We start from the raw sequence: 8,336 nt of genomic DNA on the forward strand, positions 1-8,336 counted from the left end.
AATTTGACACTCATCCGTCGAGAAGGAGGCTCAAGCTATCGTTGAAGCTGTTTGAAGCGGCATTGGAGGCATTACCTGGCTGGTAAGAGATTCACTCTCCTTACGGACCAACGGTCGGTAGCCTTATTGTTCAATAACACACAGCGGGGCAAGATCAAAAATGATAAAATCTTGCGGTGGAGAATCGAGCTCTCCACCTATAATTACGAGATCTTGTATCACCCCAGTAAACTCAACGAGCCTCCAGACGCCCTCTCCCGAGGTACATGTGCCAGCGCACATGTGGACCAACTCCGGGCCCTACACAACAGCCTTTGTCACCCGGAGGTCACCCGATTGTACCATCTGGTCAAAGCTCGCAAACTGCCCTACTCCGTCGAGGAAGTAAGGACAGTCACCAGGGTCTGCCAGGTCTGTGCGGAGTGCAAGCCGCACTTCTACCGGCCAGACCGTGCACGCCTGGTGAAGGCTTCCCACTCCTTTGAACGCCTAAGGGTGAATTTCAAAGGGCCCCTCCCTCCACCGACCATAACACCATATTCTCAGTGTGGTCGATGAGTACTCCAGATTCCCCTTCACCATCCCATGCCCCGATATGACATCTGCCACCGTCATCAAGGCCCTCAGCACCATCTTCGCTCTGTTCGGTTTCCCTGCCTAAATCAACAGTGACAGGGGATCCTCATTCATGAGCGATGAGCTGCGTCAGGTCCTGCTCAGCAGGGGTATAGCCTCCGGTATGACGACCAGCTACAACCCCCGGGGAAACGGGCAAGTAGAACGGGAGAATGGGACAGTTTGGAGGGCCGTCCCCCTGGCACTATGGTCCAGGAATCTCCCAGCCTCTCGCTGGCAGGAGGTCCTCTTTGACGCTCTGCACTCCATCCAGTCACTATTGTGCACCACCACTAATAACACACCCCATGAACGTGTTTTTACCTTCCCCAGGAAGTCCACATCCGGTGTGTCGCACCCTACTTGGCTCGCTGCTCCAGGACCGGTCCTTCTCCGTAGGCACCCCTGACTCCACAAGGCGGACCCCTTGGTGGACAGGGTTCACCTGCTTCACGCCAACCCTCAATATGCCGACGTTGTTTCCCGACGGCCGCCAAGATACTGTCTCACTCAGGGACCTGGCACCGTCAAGTTCCACCCCAACACCCCCCCCCACCACCAATGCGCCTCCCCACCCCCCCCCCCACCTCCCACCATGCCGCCAATATTGACCCACCAGACCCCCTCACCTTTTCCGCACAAGAGGACGAAGAGGACTTCTGCACGCTCCTGGAGTTCCCCGATGACTGGCCAGCATCAGCACCGCCACCACCGCCATCAGCGCCACCTCCACCTCCGCCAGCACCGACTTCGTCGCCACCGTTACGCCGATCCCAACGAAGCACCAAAGCACCGGACCGGCTGAACCTTTGACGGACTCCTGACCGTCAACATGGACTTATCTTTCCCTACCACTGTACATAATTCCACTAATTGTATATACTTTCATGTCACCCCCGCCGGACTCATTTTTAACAGAGGGTGAATGTGGTGATCCACTGTAATAGGAGATGTAAGATAGGACCTGCACTACAGGTTCGCCGGTAGCTCCTGCCGGCTGGCTCCGCCCAGTGAGAACTGGATAAATATGCATGCCCTCCAGTGCCCTGCCATTTCGCCAGCTGCAGCAGGAGGCCTCACATCTGACTGTAATAAAGCCACAGTTGTACACAACTTTAGTCTTTGTGCAATTGATCGTGCATCAAAGATGAAGTAAAAATGCTGTTATTTTTAACTTTTGTTTGAGGGCTGGCTCGGGGGGGCGGGGGGGGGTGCGGGGGGATAGTCGAACACTGTCCACATTGAAACCACGTTAAAAAACGATAAGTACTTATTTCATTCTCGCTGTATTTGCGTCTAAATTCTGAGTGATAAACTTTCTCTTCCTCAGTTTGAAACTCACGAAGAGGCGCAAAAATTCTCAATTTATTATTGCGATGGCCGGGAATCGAACCCGGGTCAACTGCTTGGAAGGCAGCTATGCTCACCACTATACCACCATCGCTCACTGTTGGAAGACGTGTCCTTTTGGTTCTTTAGATCAGTTTGATTAACTGTTTCTTATCAAGTACTTACTTTGCGTAAGTTATTTCACTCCAATTTAAAATGCTCCTGAATGAAAGTGTCCGTGTCGCACGGCTCCTGTTCAGCCAGGAGATGGCACCAGTCCACAATAAATGTACATTCTATGTGTCATTACATAGGACACTTACTCTGGCCTGAGACCTTAACTCGTCCTGTGTCCTGATGCTGCCATTTTCACCCTGTTTAAGTAATCATAGAATACCTCCAATGCAGAAGGAGGCCATTCGGCCCATGGAACCGGTACCGACCCTCGGAAAAAGCACCAGATTTCGGCCTAAACGCACCTAACCTTTCAAATACGTCAGGATGGCTGAGCGCAGGTCGCAGTCTCCTCTGGAGGTCAGGGCTCGAATCCCACTCCTGAAATTGACTTTTCCTCCGCGAGGCACCATCCAAACCTGGAACCCCTCCCTAACAGCACAGTGTGTGTACATACACCATATGGACTTGCAGCGGTTCCAGAATCCCCTCACCGCCCATTCTCACGGTCAATTAATGTCAGACTGTAAATGTTTGGCCGAATCAACGACAATCAAAGCCAGAGCCCTTGTGATTAGCTGAACATCCACAGACTCTGTAGCTTCGTCCGGTAAAGTGTCTGTTCCCTAAAGAAAAATCTGGACTCAAATCCCAGCCCAGCCTTATTCCGTTTGACCACCTGTGCGATTGAGAACTTCCTCCACAACAGGGGGAAATGTGTTGGATTTCTAGTCGGAAAATATGCCTTTTGCAGGTTTCAATTCAGTAGAATATCTACAGAGATTGTAACGCAAGTACTGATTTTAGCTGCCATCATCCAGTTGTTAAATCTTTCCACTAGAAACCCACTGGATTTTCCCCTTTGACTTGAGTCCTGCTCCCAGAGGATCAGTTCAGTATTTTCAACAATATTATATTTTGAATGCTCTGTGTCCAGAGAATTGTGACGCTGAAATTGCTCACACTTCTCTCCATTGTTATCTACTCTGCAGGTATTGACTACACCGTCTAATGGAGACATGCTCGCAGGGCTGTGAGAGAGGCTTTCTTTCAGGCGTGAGGCCTCTTTTGGTCCATCAACAGCAACCGGATGCCTGCAGAGAAACTCGGAATACCGAGCCCCTCTTCCCAGGATGGACTTAATCAGGGACAAGGTGTTGTTTGAAGAGAGAATCAAAGGTCTGACGAATTGGTCTGAGATTCCTGGCGTTTTGTGAAGAGAACAAGGTGGTGGAGCAATGTGACAAGAGCAGGATACGAGTTTGGGATATTATCCAGTTTGTGCTGGGGGGCCTGCGGGAAGGACGTTGTCTTGTCTGCCCACCCAAGCTGAATGTTGGGATTGAGGTGGTGATCAGATTCCGAGAGGAGGGTGAAATCCTTTCACTGAGTTTCAAGCTCAGAGTTCGGTTGAGTGTCTTGAGTTACAGGAAGATACAGACGGGATGGTCAAATGGGCAGAAAAGTGGCTGATGGAATTTAACGCTGAAAAATTAGATGTGATCATTTGGTAGGGGGTTTTCGCAGTAACTTCATTGCAGTGTTAATATAATCCTATTTGTGACAATAAAGAATATTATATTATTAATATAGGATTAATGTTAATGGCCTGACACTGGGAAGTCCTGAGGAACAAAGGGACCTTGGAGTGTTTTTCCAGAGATCTCTGAAGGCAGAAGGGCAGGTTAATAGGGTGGTGGAAAAGGCATTTGAGATATTTGTCTTTATCAATCGGGGCATGGATTACAAAAGCAGAGAGGTCATGGTGGCGTTGTATAGAATGTTGGGGTACTGTGTGCAATTCTGGTCACCACATTATAGGAAATATGTGACTGCACTGGATGGGGTGCAGAGGTGATTCAGCAGGATGTTGCTTGGGATGGAACATTTAGGATATGAAGAGAGGTTGGATAGACTTGTTTTCTCTCTCACGCAGGAACAGAGATGACTGAGGGGTGATCTCATCGAGGTATACAAGATTATGATAGGTATAGACAGGGCGGATATGGAGCACCTGTTCCCTCAGTCACAAGGGGACACTATTGTTCTGTGATTCTGTTACAGATCAGATCTTGGAGGTATCGCTGTTGTATTCCCAGGAGGCGGTGGTCTGATTCGGAGAGCAAAAGCTTCCATCGAGGACGGGGTTCTCAATAAGAACAAACTGGAGGTGTGGGATGTTAGAATCTGCTCAGCACTGATTCATTTTTATTCATTGTTGTGTCCTAGAATAAACACGTGGATTGTAGCGGTCCATTAAAAACAAAAATAGAATTCGGAAATTTCTGGCCAGTAACTTCACCATGTCCACGTTACATCACTCAGCATCCTCAGCTGCATCACATCTGGTCCACGTTCCCTCAGCAGAGAGCAGTTTCACAGCAGAGAGTACATTTCCACTGGAGAGATCGCAGTTTCTCAACAGAGCGCACAGTTCACGGCAGAGATCACAGTCCCACAGCAGAGAGCAGTTTCTCAGTAGAGCGCACAGTTCACGGCAGAGAACACAGTACCACAGCAGAGAGCACAGTTTCACAGCAGAGAGCACAGTCCCACAGCAGAGAGCACAGTTTCACAGCAGAGAACACAGTAACACAGCAGAGCGCACAGTTCACGGCAGAGAACACAGTACCACAGCAGAGAGCACAGTTTCACAGCAGAGAACACAGTCCCACAGCAGAGAGCACATTTCCACAGGAGAGGTCTCTCTCTGATACAGTGTGTGAGTTCTCCCTCAATGCTCTCACCTTCTGACCTATTGCTCACGTGCCCACTCCCATGGTGTTGAAGTGTTTCCCATCAGTCCGTTCAGAACAATCCTTCAGCTGATATGTTGGAAATGTAATTTGCTGACAGAGACTATATTTCTAACATTTCACAACTGGCTGCACATCTGGACCAATGGACAAATACAACCTTCGTCCGTTAGTTGTTGCAGATGTTAAAGGTCCATGAGGTGGTTTGGTGAAGTCAGGTCATTTGGCGAGTTGGCCGAGAGGTGAAGGTGATGCGCTGCTAATCCATTGTGCTTTGCATCTGCGGGTCTGAATCCATCCTCCTCGATGGTCAATTTGCGGCATCTCCGCGTTGGGCCACTTATTGAGGGTGACCTGATGATTCATTCAGTGCATCCGGAACTAGGATGGAGTTTAGATTCGGAGTTCAACAGGCCTGAGGGGTGAATCTTCTTGCACCAATCTCTATACCGATATTCCTAATCCTCTGTCTGATAATCGATTTAAATCACGACACCAGCTTTGGGCAGGAGTTTGGCACCATGAAAACTTGCGGCTTCAGAAACTCCAAAACAGACGCCAGCTTCATCTGGGGCTCTGCTGGCAGATTTTGTCTTTCCAGAACCGGCCGCCCAGCCGTGAAAACAAGTTCATCAGATGATCTCATTACACTGTAAGACGGAAGAGCAGAAGTGGCCTATTAGGCCCATCCTGTCTGCTCCACCATTCAAAGAGGTTATGATTGACCTGATATAATCTTCAAACCCACTTTCCCGCCTTATCCCCATAATCCTTGATTCCCTTACTGATTTAATCTTGCGCATATTAACTTCCCCAGCCTCGACAAGTATTCGCTTAGAAACAATGTTTCCACAGATACACTATACTCTGAGAGAACAAATTACTCATCATTTCAGATTTAATTGGGCGGCCCCTTACTCTGAGATCATTCCCTCTGGTCCTAGACTCTCCCACATGGAGAAACAACCTCTCAGCATCAACCCTGTCAACGCCCCTGAAAATCTATTGAATCAGTGAATTTGAATGGTGAGATTTATTCCCTGTCCCAAAGAGTATTTCAGGCCTCTGGATTCCCAATCCAGTGAGATAATCTTTCATCCCTCTGAACAAAAAACAGTTGATTCAGCTCATTATTAAACATCTTGGGCCAGTGGGCCGATGAATGGCAGATGGAGTTTAATTTGGATAAATGTGAGGTGATGTATTTTGGTAGCTCAAATCAGGGATTGACCTAATCAGTTACTAGTAGGGAGTTGGGGAGAATTACAGAACAAACAGATCTAGGAGTACAGGTTCACAGCTCCTTGAAGGTGGTGTCGCAGGTCGATAGGGTGGTGAAGAAGGCATTCGGAATGCGAGGTTTTAAGCTCAAAATGTTGAATACAAGAGTTGGGACGTCTTGTTCAAGTTGCACAAGACATTGGTAAGCCCACACATGGAATATTGTGTTCAGTTCTGGTCACCCTATTTTCCGAAGGATATTGTTAAAATAGAAAGAGTGCAGAAGTGGTTTACAAGGATGCTACCAGGACTTGATGGTCTGAGTGAAAGGTAGAGGCTGGATAGGCTGGCACTTTTTTTCCTGGAGCGTAGGAGGCTTATGGATGATATCATAGAGGTCTATGAAATAATGAGGAGCATAAATAAGGTAATGAGGAGCATCTGGAACGGGCTGCCAGAGGCAGTGGTGGAGGCGGTTATCATTTTGTCTTTTAAAAATCAGTTAGACAGTTACATGGGCAGGGTGGGTATAGAGGGATATGGGCCAAATGCGGACAAGTGGGTCTAGCTTAGTGAAAGAAACTGGGCGGCATTGACAAGCTGGGCCGAAGGGCTTTTTCCATGCTGCCAACATCTATGACTCTATGACTCTGTCTGTCTTCCTGACGACATTAGAATTTCCTCCACAGAATTGTATTGAACCGATTGATACATAATATATTATTCTATACTTGATCCAAGTCAAACAGATACTGCGGATTCATCAGGGGATAAACAAAATGCTAGGATGAGAGCGAATTGAATGAAAACAAAGTTAGAAGGAATTATATTCCATAAAAAGCCCTGCAATGCTTGGATGGAAAGGTGGAACTATGAGCTGAGGAGGGAAAAATCGGCTGTCAGCAAGTTCCACCGGATTTCTGTATAAAACGACCGCGACAGGACTCGAACCTGCAATCTTCTGATATCATCATTCGATTCATCGAAGTCAGACGCCTTATCCTTTAGGCCACGCGGCCACCTGCAGTGACGTGCGAGCCAATGTTTATCCCATGTGAATAAATACTGTGATCATATCTGTTTCCATAGAAACCAGTAAAATGCAGAAGGAGGCTATTCGGCCCATCGAGTCTGCACTGACACTCCAATCCTGCACCCCACTCATGAGAGGGGAGGGACGGATTTCAGGGGTTGGAATGGGGGCCAGAGTTGCTCCATCGGACCCAATATTCCAGTAGAGGGCAGGTGCGTGAGCTTTCGGAGGGTCAGTACAGACTCGTTGTGCCGAATGGTCTTCATTTGCACAATAGGGATTCTCTGATTCTATGACAGCAGCGGGTTTAGGTGGCGAAGCGCTTGTGCCATACTGCCCACTCCTGACACCATGGAGAAATTCTCATCTCTCAAAGACTGGCGACCAAGGACGTGTAACAAAAAATAATTTATTTACTGTTTGAGCAGCTGCTCCAGGCTTGTGCTCTGAGCGCGATCCGGGGAGAACACCTGATCATTTTAGATGCGGAACACGTAATCACGTGACCATTCGGTCTGCACAGGCCTCCTTCTGTGCTGCCAGTTTCTGTGATTGAATTGCTTTAATTTGGAGCTGGACTGGGAAGTTCGGTGCTGTTCCATGTAAAGCAAAAATGAACTTCTAGGATATTTCCAATGTAACTTATTTTCTTCCGCAAACAATTGAATCAGTGAAATTGTGCGTTTCGGGAACTTGGATTTTCGAGTCTCTCAAGGCTTCTCTCCAAATCCAATGGTCATTTGTGAGGTAGATTAAGCCGCTCCTCACAGAAAAACCGGGGCACCGTTCATCGCATGAATGCAAGACCTTCCTGCAGTGATTCCTGGCCGGTTTTATAATGTTTTGTATGTTTTATAATGTTTAATGAATGACCTATTGAACCGAGCTGCGATGGTCGAGTGGTTAAGGTGTTGGACTTTCCCCAGCTGGTTCGAGCCCTGCTCCCAGCGACTGTGGCCGAAGAATTAATCGGAATTTTAGTAAACGGTTTGACACAAGGTTCGCTGCTCAGCAAATTATAATCTCCTCAGGAAGAGGGATAATAATATTTCTGACAGCAGCCCGGCTAGCTCAGTCGGTAGAGCATCGGACATTTAATCCCACGGTCGTGGATTCAAGCTCTATATTGTTTCATATTGGGTTCAAGCCCCATATTGGGCGCTTCCATCTCAGAATGTTGAGCTGACCGAACTGTTTTGATAACAGGA

At 47.9% G+C, this 8,336-nt stretch overlaps 2 non-coding genes across 2 annotated transcripts; both read right to left on the minus strand.

The window, feature by feature from the left end:
• Positions 1-1,987: 1,987 nt before the first annotated feature.
• Positions 1,988-2,059, minus strand: trnag-ucc (transfer RNA glycine (anticodon UCC)). The gene has a single exon. It is a non-coding gene; the product is annotated as a tRNA-Gly (tRNA).
• Positions 2,060-7,025: 4,966 nt separating this feature from the next.
• trnar-ucg (transfer RNA arginine (anticodon UCG)) lies at positions 7,026-7,114 on the minus strand. The gene is given in 2 exon segments: positions 7,026-7,061; positions 7,078-7,114. It is a non-coding gene; the product is annotated as a tRNA-Arg (tRNA).
• Positions 7,115-8,336: the final 1,222 nt, after the last annotated feature.

Source organism: Scyliorhinus torazame, chromosome 24, assembly GCF_047496885.1.
Source record: "Scyliorhinus torazame isolate Kashiwa2021f chromosome 24, sScyTor2.1, whole genome shotgun sequence".
NCBI classification, from domain to species: domain Eukaryota; kingdom Metazoa; phylum Chordata; class Chondrichthyes; order Carcharhiniformes; family Scyliorhinidae; genus Scyliorhinus; species Scyliorhinus torazame.